Source organism: Acomys russatus, chromosome 6, assembly GCF_903995435.1.
Source record: "Acomys russatus chromosome 6, mAcoRus1.1, whole genome shotgun sequence".
NCBI lineage: Eukaryota > Metazoa > Chordata > Mammalia > Rodentia > Muridae > Acomys > Acomys russatus.
This window is the reverse complement of record NC_067142.1, coordinates 18,524,302-18,536,093: the sequence shown is the minus strand read 5'-3', so window position 1 is coordinate 18,536,093 and position 11,792 is coordinate 18,524,302. Positions and strand designations below refer to the sequence as shown.

At 46.8% G+C, this 11,792-nt stretch overlaps 1 pseudogene; it reads right to left on the bottom strand.

Moving 5' to 3' along the window:
- Positions 1 to 9,505: 9,505 nt before the first annotated feature.
- Positions 9,506 to 11,527, bottom strand: LOC127190927 (ubiquitin-conjugating enzyme E2 S-A-like; annotated as a pseudogene).
- Between the last annotated feature and the right edge of the window lie 265 nt (positions 11,528 to 11,792).

The window sequence follows — 11,792 nt, the reverse complement described above, 5'->3', positions numbered from 1 at the left end:
GGCAAGAGGGGACCTCAGTTGAGAAAAATGCCCCCTCCAGATTAGCCTGTGGTCAAGCCTATTGTACATTTTCTTAATTAGTGTTGATGGGGGAGGGCCCAGCCTATTGTTGGTGGTGCTACTCCTGGGTTATGTAAGAATATAGCTAGCTGAGCAAGCCGTAGGGGGCAAGCTGGTAAGCAGCACCCCTCCATGGCCTCTGCATCAGCTCCTGCCTCCAGGCTCCTGCCCTGATTTTCCTCAGTGATAGCACGTGACTTGAGAGTTATAAGATGAGATTAAACCCTTTTCCCTCACAGGTTGCTTTTGACCAGGGTGTTTATCACAGCAATAGAAACCCTGAGACACCCACTGAGACACCCTCACGTTGTTTACCACTTATGTAATCTTAGGGAGGGGGTCTTACATGTTTCCTTTACTTCCTGAGTCTTATGAGCCAGTAACACCACCCAGTTGTCTCACCCAGACCCTCCCTGGAGTGGCCAGTGATTGCCAGGGTTGGGCACTGGGACTCGGCTGGTGTATAAATATGCACCGTAAGCCAGGAAAATCCTATCACTATTACTATAAATGACAACCTTGTAGACAGGTTGACAACTGGCACCAGAGTCTATTTAAGCCCATGCATGGTGCACATAAAGTCCCATACCCTCGTGGGCTGCTCCTGCCTTCCCTGGGCAGGAGCCCAGCCTTGGCAGGCAGCAGCGAATGGCTTCCTGGCCCTGTGCTGGCTGCCTAGGGTTATAGACTGCTTCGCCTAAAGACTTATGAAGCTATTTGAAGCTGTCAAGGGAAACTCAGCATGTGTGTATATCAGCTTTGTTGGCCCAAAAGTACCTGGAGTGCGATTTTCTGTCTGCTGGGCATTATTATAGATATTGATTTGAGAATCTGAAAATTCAATAAAACAGATTAAATCTCCCAAGGCTTGAGCAGTGGGACCACCAACCTGCCTCACTGTAAACATGAAGGCTCAGTGGATGGGCATGAGACATAAGCCAGAATTAGGCCAAGCAATCATGAGCACCCACAGGCTCCAGAACAGCATGAGACAAGCAGAGCCTCACACAGTGGGCAGCATCTTGAGGTGATGCCTCAGCTTGAGGCCTTCCTCGGGGCTCCTAGCCTGTTTGAGAACATAGAGCAAGAGCCTATCGCTTGGGAGGCTGAGGAAAGAGAATAGGGAGTTCAAGGCCAACCTCGACTACATAGGAAGTTCAAGGCCAGCCCAGCCTGAGCTACATGAGACCTTGTCTCTAAACAATCAAAAGCAAACCTGGGGTTCAGAAGGTTCAGTCAGTAAAGCACTTGCCTTGTAAGCATAAGAACCAAAGTCCCACCCCCAGAACCCACATGGTGATGCACACCTCTAATCCCATGGCTAGGTGGCAGAGATAGGTGGGTCCCCAGGGCTTGCCAGCCAGCCAGCCAACCTGCTGGGTCAACTTCAAGTTAATGAGACTGTGTCTCGAACAAAAGCAAAGCAGAGGCTGGCAACATCTCAGTTGTAAATGTACTGCGGTGCGTGACTGTGGACTGGAGTTTGAGACCTGGATCCTGTGGTGAAAGGAGAGAACTGCATCGTAAAACTGTCCTTGGACCTTCACAAATAACCTGTGACTGGCACACACATGTGTGCATACACACTCGCACACACACAACTAATGATACATTTAAAACAATTTTAAGAGGAAGCAAATGGCTACCTGCTGCTGTCACCCAGACCATCAAAGACAGAAAGCCTCCAGGAAAACAGACTTCAAATTTAAAAAAAAAAAAAAAAAAGAGGAAGTCAATGGCTCAGTGGATAAAGTTAATTGCAGTTGAGCCTGAAAACTGAGTTCAGTCCCCAGAATCCACTGATGAATGGACAGAAACAACTCCCTTAAATTGCCCTCTAACCTCCTCATACATGCTATGGCCAACACACACACACACACACACACACACACACACACACACACACAGTGTAGTAGTAGTAGAGATAGTAGTAGTAATAGTAATAATAATAATAATAATAATAATAATAATAATAATAATAATAACAACAATAATAATAACAACCACCACAAAATCCATTTTGCGTCTCAGGACTGTCTCAGGAATGACAGTCAAAGCTGACCTCTTGCCTCCACATGTACATACACACATGCACCTATACCACTGGACACACAAACACATGAGAGAGAGAGGTCTCATAAGTGGAAGCATACTGTGTCATATACATACTAAGCAAATGGATTTTGCCAAAAATTTTATGGGGCTCCTTCTCATTATGAGCAAAGGGGATTTTAGCACATGTCTTTTCATGAAGTTGTTTGTATCAACCCTAAAATAGAACCACTAAATGCTCAGCTTCTGAGCATACCTGTTCTGCCAGCTGCTGCCGCTCCTGCCCTCGTAAGAGGGATCTGACACAGGCCGGAAGTAGAAGCAGCGTAGGATGTGAGGTGAGGCAGGAGTGGGCAGGTCAGTACTGAGCACACCTCTGTATACTTTAAACCCTTTGTTTGCACTAAGGAGATGGTTCCATTGGTAAAGCACTTGCCTTGCAAGCATGAGGATCTGAGTTCAATCCCCCACAGTCATGTTTGAAAAAAAAAAAAAACAACAACAAAACAGAGCAAGGCATGAGGGCATGCACTTATAATCCCAGCACCAGCAGGGAAGAGACATGGATCCCTGGTCCTCAAAGGCCAGCCAGCCCAGCATACCTGATGAGTTTCAGGCCAGTGAGAAACTCAGTCTGGAAAAAAACAAAAAGGAGACAATACCTAAGTAATGACACTAATTTCTGGTCTCCACACAAATGCTCATCTGCATGCAAGCAAACCCAAACCAGGCTGGAACATAGCAGGAGCTGACGCAGAGGCCATGGAGGAGTGCTCTTTACTAACTTGCTCACTATGGCTTGCTAAGCCTACTTTTGTACAGAAGCCAGGACCACCAATGCAGGAATGGCTCCACCCACAATGGGCTGGGCCCTCCCCTATCAATCACTAATTAAAAAAAAGAAAAAGAAAAAGAAAATGCCCTACAGGCTAACCTATAGCCTGATCTCATGGAGACATTTTCTCAATTGAGGTTCTCTTCACTCAGGATGACTTTAGCCAGCGCACTGGGCCCAGATTTTGCGTGGATCCTGGGGCTGGAATTCAGTTCCTCTTGCTTACGCTGTGGCAAGCACTTTACCAGCTGAGGTGGCGGTGGCCTCAGCCCTCCCCCATTTCTTTAAATGGGAGGTTCAGTCAGTCTCTCTACCCTGAAAGCCTTGACTCTCCTAATCACCTCCTCAAATGCTCCCTCACCTGTAAAACACTAACTGGCTTGCTCTCATACCCATGCGGGTCTTCCTACCCATACGGAGGTTAAATTTCAACACAGGAAACCTCAGAGGACACCCTTAAACTTTCTCCAAGCCATGCCATCTGTGTAAGAGAAAGCTCCACTCTTGGGAAACACTGAAACACTTGAGGCAGTGCTTCCCAGCCTTCCTGAAGCTGCAACCCTTTAGTGCAGTTCCTCACGCTGTAATGACCCCCAGCCATAAAATTATTTCTGCTGATACTTCATAACAATTTTGCTACTGTTATGAGTCGTAATGTAAACATCTGATATGCAGGATCTCTGATATACGACCCCCCCCCATGTGAAAGGGTCATTCCACTCCCAAAGAGGGTCATGACCCACAGGTTGAGAACAACTGACTTTAGGCAAAGGATGGGAAATTAAAAATGTATTCTCAATAATTAAAAAAATAAAATAAAAATGTATTCTCATGAATTAAAAAGAAAAAAAGTCAACACTTAAAGAAATGCTCAACATCCTTAGTCATCAGAGAAATGCAAATCAAAGCAACTCTGAGATTCCGTCTTACACCCATCAGAATGGCTAAGATCAAAAACTCAAGTGACAGCACATGCTGGCGAGGATGTGGATAAGGGGAACGCTCCTTCATTGCTGGTGGGAATGCAAACTTGTACAACCACTTTGGAAATCAATCTGGCACTTTTTCAGAAAACTGGGAATAAGGCTTCCTCAAAACACAGCTATTCCACTCCTTGGAATATACCCAGAAGATGCTCCAGCACACAACAAGGACATATGCTCAACCATGTTCATAGAAGCCTTATTCATAATAGCCAGAACATGGAAACAGCCTAAGTGTCCCTCAGTAGAAGAATGGATAAAGAAACTGTGGTACATATACACTATGGAATACTACTCAGCTATTAAAAACAAGGAAATCCTGAAAATTGTGGACAAATGGATGGAACTAGAAAGGATTATACTGAGTGAGTTAACCCAGACCCAGAAAGACTCACATGGTATATACTCACTCATAATTAGACACTAGCACAAAAGGGATGTCCCATGAAAGTCTTCACTTACCGGGAGATTGGGATAGATGCGAGGACATCCTATTGGAACTCTGGGTGAGAGAAGTATGGGAGAATGGGCAAATAGAAGGATCTAAAGGGTCCTAGAAACCTACAAGAAGAGCATCACGATGGGCAGATCTGGGCTCAGGGGTCCTGCTCAAACTATGGCACCAGCCAAGGACAATATATGCAGTAAACATTGAACCCTACTCAGATCTAGCCAATGGACAGGACATTCTCCACAGTTGTGTGGAAAATGGGGACTGACTCTGATATGAACTCTGATGCCCCATATTTTACCACTTCCCCTTGGTGGGAAGGCCTGGTGGCACTCAGAGAAAGGGTAAGCAGGCTACCAAGATGAGACCTGATAGGCTGTTGACCATACGATGGAGGAGGAGGTCCCCTTCCGTCACAGACCTAGGGGAGGGAAATAGGGTGAAAGAGGGAGGGAGGAGGGAGGGAGGGAGAGAGGGAAGGAGGGGGGAATGGGAGGATACAAGTGAGGGGATAACAATTGAGATGTAATCTGAATAAATTAATAAAATAAAAGACTTGATAGCTGAAAAAAGAGCTACATGCAAGGGGAAAAAAAGAAAGGAAGGAAAAAGTTTGTGTGGATGTGTAGGTGTACACCCAGCCACCTCCCGCCACCACACAGGTAAGATGGTAAGATCAGTAGTTATTCTCTCTCACCCACTCTCACCCACCCACTCTCACCCGCACCCTACCCTCCAACACTAGTGGACTCTACCATATGTAGAAAAGGACTTTGAAGCCAGAGATGAGGTGCAGGCTTGTAATTCCTGCCGAGACAGGCAGATCCTTGGGATGCATTAGCTAGCGAGCCTAGCCTACTTGATGAGTTCCAAGACAGTGATCCTGCCTCAAAAAAAGTAGTGTGCGTGGGACTTAAGAAGCAACACCTAAAATTGGCCTCTGGCTGCCACACTCATGCCTACACAAATGCGTAGACATAAAGACACACCCAGGATTACTTGTCAAAAGTAGGAAGAAAAAGAAAAAGTGACTTTGCAAATTCAACTAAAACAAGCATGTTGTGTCTTTGGGGACAGTATCCTGGGTTAACTACATAAGTTATAGCTGTCAAGCAAGGGTCCTTCTGAGAAGAAGACAGGATGGCAGAGTGAGATGGGCGATCTCGAGATGATGAGGCAGCAGAAACGAGTCACTGAAGTGATGGGAGCTAGACGCCTGTGTTAGCTTTCTGTGACTATAACAGACACTTGATATAAATCAACTTACAAAGAAAAAAAAGGGTTGTTTGGACTCATATGAGCTGTTCAAGCCCATTGGCTGTTGGCTCCACTGCATCCACAGCTATAGAGAAGCAGCACATCATGGTGAGAGCATGAGACAGGGACACCAAAGCAAAAAGAAAGAAAGAAAGAAACAGCCTGGGGACCCACACTCCCCCTTGAGAGTTTGCTCCAGTGACCTAAAACCTTCCTTTAGACTCCCACTTTTTAACTCCCCACCACCTCCCAATAGCACGATTCTAGGAACTAGACCTTTAGCACAGCCTTTGTTGCGGGGAGGGGGCACTGCAGGTCTATATTATAGCAGGGTAGCAGGCCAAAGAAAGCAGGTGGCCTGCAGCCACTGGAGACGGTGAAGGCTAGGTTCTTTTCTGGAACCTAGGGACCCGCCTTACCAACACATTTAGCCAGTGAAAATGAGTGGGGACTTCCAGGCTCCAGTACGAAGGAAATACAGATGTGAGGTTTAGGGTCATTTATTTGCCTGGGTTTTGTTTGTTTGTTTGTTTGTTTGTTTGTTGAGACAAGGTCTCATGTCACCCAGTCTGGCTTCGAACTCCTGATCCTCCTGCCTGTGCATCTCAAGTTCTAGGACGACAGGCATGTCCTACCATTCCTGCCTTGTGTTTGTGTGTGATCGTGTGTGTGAGAACACACTTGTGTGCCTGGGTGTATGTGGTGGGCAGAAGACAACCTTATCTGTTTTCCTCAGTGTTCCCTAACTTGAGTTTGTTTGTTCGTTTGTTTGTTTGTTTTATTCTTTTATAACTTTTTTGGGGAGGATAAAAATCTCTCACTGGTTCTACTCACTGACATTCCTGTGTCATCTCCAATACCCATGATGCTTTGGTGGTCCATAGCCAATGTATATAACAGTGACAAAAGAAAACTTGAGTCACAAGAAGAGCATGTTTCCTCTTGAAGCAGAACAAGGCCTCCTTGTTAGCCTGCAAACAGTATCCTCCTCATGGCTCTTACGCACATTTTCTGCTCACTGTGGTGCTTTAGGTCTTTAATGCGGCTCCAAGCACAATGCCTCGTGGATGACATGCAGATGTTGGACAGGCTTGTGGAACTTTTACCCCTGAATTCAGTGAGAATGGATTGATAGCCTAGATTGACCACACCTTTAAACGGAAGCAAGGTTATGGGTAGACCAGTTGGCAAAAATCTTATGACCAGAGGTTACTAGGAACCTTATAAGTTATTTGTTGTTGTTGCTGTTGTTATTTTGTTGTTGTTGCTGCTGCTGCTGCTGTGATAAAACACTCTGTGACAAAGGTGGCTTAAAGAAAGAGGAAGGATTTACTTTGGCTCACGATCTAAGGATACTGTCCATCATAGTCAGGAAGGCATGGCAGCAGGAGAATGGGGCAGCTGGTTACACTGCAGTCAGCAAGCAGAGAGAGATGAATGCTGGTGCTCAGCGAACTTTCTCCTTTTTAGTCAGTCTACGACCCCAGCCCATAGGATGCTTTCTCTGACAGCTAAAGTGAGCCTCGTCAACCTAATCTGCATAATCCCTAACAGGCGTGACCAGATGGTCGTCTCTTCCAGGAGTCAGGATCCAGTCGGGTGGCTCATGCTAACTATCACAGAAATGTGATCAGACCCCACGATCAAGGCAGTATATAAAAGAAAGCATCTAATTTGAGACATGATTTCAGAGTGTTAGAGGCTATAATGGCAGAACAAAGGCATGGCAGCAGGAACAGCTGTCAGTTTACATCTTGATTAGCAAGTAGACAGAGGGGAGGGGGAGGGAGAGACTGGGGAAAGGGAGAGAGAGGGGAGGGGGAGAAGGGAAAGAGGGAGAGAGAGAGAGAGAGAGAGAGAGAGAGAGAGAGAGAGAGAGAGAGAGAGAAAGGGGAGGGAGGAAGAGAGGGGGAGAGAAAGAAAGAGGGAGGGAGGGGAGAAAGAGAGGGTAGGGAGGAGGGGGAGAGGGGGAGAGAGAGAAAGGGAAGGAGAGAGAGAGAGGGAGGGGAGAGGGTGGGGAGAGGGTGGGGAGAAGGAGAGGGCAGGAGAGGGAGAGAGGGAGAGAAAGAGAAAGGGAGGAAGAGAGGGAGGGAGGGAGGAAGGGAGGGAGGGAGAGGGAGAAGGAGAGAGACTGCAAGTCTTTTGACACCTCAAAGGCCTCCCCAGTGACACACCTCCTTCAACAAGGCCACACCCCCTAATCCTTCCCAAACAATTTCACAGTCTGGGGACTCAGTATTCAAACATACAAGTCCTGGGGGCCACTCTCATTTAAACTGCCACAGAAAGGTGAATGTTGGTATTTGGGTTATATTCTCCTTTTTATTTTATCTGAGACCCCAGCCCATAGAATATGCAGTCCACACTTTTTTAATTTAAATTTATTTCATACAATATACTTTGATCATATTCCTTCCCCTCCCCCAACTCCTCCCAGATCCTCTTCACCTCCCCTTCCCACTCAACTTCATCCTGTCTCTTTCTCTCTGTTTCTCCCTCTCTAAAAGGCAAAATATCCACAACGACAAAACAGAAATCTAAACAAACAAAAAGCCAATAAAATAAAAATACTAAAACAAAACAAAATATGCACCAAGAGCCATGGAGTCTGTGTTTGCGTTGACCACAAAACACACACACAGGGCTCGCCCTGGCGAGTAGCTGGTGTACTCAGTGACTTGGTTGGAGAAAACTGATTTGGGGTAGGGGTTTGTGTTCACGGCCACTTCTGAGGGCTGGGTGCTGTCCACGTTTAAAGTGTATCTTCTTTATTAACCCATCTAGGGTCTCCCTTACGGACATGTTGAGAGGAAGGTTGTCCCGGGGTGATTCAAAGTCCTGTCAAACTGGCTCTCCAACTTAACCTTCTCAGTATTCACCATAGGACGAGGGAAGGGGCGGAGCTAAAGCGGAAGCCAACCCTTCTGACCTAGCACAGTCAAGGCCCCACCCCCCAAGCCACAGCTCCTGGTCCCTCCCATTTTCCCACACGCGGCTGCCTGCCTGGCAGGTTTCTCTGTTAATCTCAAACAAGACAAGCACACAAGAGGGTTCATGGTCTCCTCTGAACCTGGCTCTCTCTGAGAGTTCCTCGCAGATGGAAATAGTTCCGTTGTTTGCCCAGCGGCCTGTGCTCAAAAGCCTGGGAAAATTCTCTGGCTTCCGTTTGCTGTTGCTATTGTTCGGTTTGGTCTTTTGCGTGGCTTTGCTTCTGACAAAATTCACTTATGGCCAACTGTACAGATCTGACGTGTTAAATTTGACGTTTGGGAGGTACACAGCTGTATAGCCAATATCTCAAGTAAGATACAGAATTTTCTTTTTTTGTTGTTGTTGTTTTGTCTTGTTTTTAATAGGTTTAGTAAATATACTTGTTTCTTTTTCATTACAATAAACCCCATGAAAATTACCCGGGTGTGCGTTTTTTTAATTATTCACTTTACATCCCAATTGTAGTACAATCAAGATACAGAATTTCCCATCACTGGAAGTTTTCTCATCTTCCTTTCTGGTGTGTCATTCAGTTTTTCAAGGGTCAAACCAGTCCTGCATTTGTGGAACCAGCTTCCCTCGATCCCGATCCCGACAGTCACTCACAGTTGACCTCCTGCTGCCCCGGATGTGCTAACAGTGTGTCAAACAGGAAGGAAACACCCTGCTGCCAGCACAGGAAGCCCACTCTCTTCCAGCCCTTCACTCATTCTTCCTCCTTTTTGTCTTTCCTCTTCCAGCTTTTATTTATAAAACCAGGTTCTGGTACCTCCCCACTCCCTCCCCCACCCCAGCCACACTTTAAATAACTTAGAGACAGAGTGGGAGGGGGGGACAGAATAGAAGAGAGGACAGATGGGGAAGAGCCCACCACTGTCACCTCAGTGCCCGCTTCTTGCCCAACCTTTTCTTGGCTGCCAGCTTCTTATGTCACTTGCCTGAGATACTTCTTGACTGTGGGACCCTTCTCCTAGGCCACCTGGGATCATAGGGTCAGTGGTGTCACTAGCCAGGTCCCAGGCAGCCTCAGCCCCCTGGCTGCTGATGCCATCTGCCCCTCCTGTATCTCTGAGGGCCTGGCAGCATACTTTTCGTAGTTCTCCAAAGGCAGGCGGCCTGCCTCCTGGTTGAGTGCAGACCCTGGGCACTGAGTGCCTTGGCAGGCACTGATCATGTCGGATGCCCAGCGCAGGTGTCCAGTCCTTCTTCAACATGTTGGCACAGATGTCACCGTTGACACCCACATTTTGGGTGAAAGATTTTAGCCAGAAAGTAGCCCTTGGATGGTGAGGCAGAAAGTCCTTGTCCAATAGGAACTTCATACAGAACAAACTTCCATCATAGGGGGTCCCCTCAGGTCTTTTGATGGTGACCTGAAGGTTAGTGACATCTTCCTCCTTAGGGAAGACATTAATGCCATTAAGTGAGTCTGCAGTAGAGGTGGTCATCTCCTTGGACACCAGGTGGATGATGGGAGGAGGCAGATTCTCTATGTTGGAATTCCTGACTTTGACAGGACTTGGGGATGGGGGCCCAGCTTCTAGCTGCTGTGACCCTGAAGAGGCCACCTGCGCTCCTTCTACCCTCCAACAACTCCTACCCCGACCACAAAAATGCTCACAACTTATGCCTGCCCTGTTGTCCTCTCATTATTACTGTTTTTATGACTCTACTGAAGACTGTAACTGTGTTGTAGACACCCTCAAGTGATCTTTTGAAGCTGCTCTTGAGCCCTGTTCCCACAACTGTGCCCACAGTTTTCCTTAATGGTCACCTTCAGAGCTACTCTCACCCTGGCAAACTACACAGCCCACTTCACATTTCACCCGGAGACTGTACTAGCACAGGTCTGCCCTGATCTGGAAGTCAGTGCCTGTGTGTGGTGCCATCGCCTTTGTGGAAGTGACAGCCTCTTTGGGACACCTTATATTTGATGAACAACGTTTCCAGATTCTTTGTCTTGTCGCTCAGGGTGGCAATCATGTGTCTTCTGTTCACTCTCAGGAAACCTGCATGCCACTTTATGGAGACTTCGTTGGTGCATATATTTGCATATGTGTAGGTACCTATATGTGCACAGGTATGCATGCATATATATGCACCGAGGCCAGAGTTTGACCTTGTGTACTGACATTCCTCAGGTACCACCGGTGAGGCCCGATATCTCTCTGATATATGGAACTCAGATTTGGCTATGCTGGCTGGCCAGAAATCCCAAGGGATCTTCCTGTCTCCACCTCCTCAGTGTTGAAATTATAAGCATGTGCCACCATACATGGATTTTTGTTACATGGGTATCTGGGGATTGAACTCAGGTCTTCACACTTTCGTGGCCAGCTTTTTACCTACAGAGCCATCTCCTCAGATGCTCTGCAGAGAATTTTCCCATGGGTTGCATTAAGAAACTTGAATTGGGGTCCTAAAGGAGGGCCAGTGGGATGGATATGTGCCCTCCATGTCTGGCTGATGCACGTTGAAGGGCACAGTGGTTGATCCTATTCATGGGCACACAGGTGTCTGTGTGGCAGACTCTGGTCTCCTCCCCACTGCCTGCAGCTCAGTCACAGCCCTCAGATAGAGTACCTAGAAACACCTGGTCCCCAGCATGTAAACCACCACATACCAACCTCTGCCTTACATCCAGCACTAGCCTTGTGCAAAGGCAGACTTGCACAGAAGTCCCTCTTGCCAAGGGCTTATAGAAGCCCTACAGCTGGAGGACCTACTTATGTTAACCTCCTGGTTAGAAATTAAGCTCCCGATCTGGAAATTAAGGATTGTAATTTAGCATTAATCCAGACATCAAGATGGAATGAGACACACTATGGGGGGGAGGGGGATTGAATTCCATATTGCCAAAGACCCGTTTTATTTAGAATAACCAGCCACTCACATCATGCCAATATTGATGGATCATATGTTTAAATTTTTGATAGCCCATTCATTTCTATAATTACATTGATTTTGAATTAAATAAGTCTTACACACCCTTCATATACAGAGAGACAAAATTAATTTGTGGATCAGAGTTAATGTGTCATTCAACCTCCGGAACTGCCCTTCCCAGAAGCCCTTGTAGAGGTGCACGATGCCATTTTTAGAGATGATTCCATTTGCATATGAACAAATGTAAGCTGGAAGAGGCTGTATGCTCGGGCTTGGG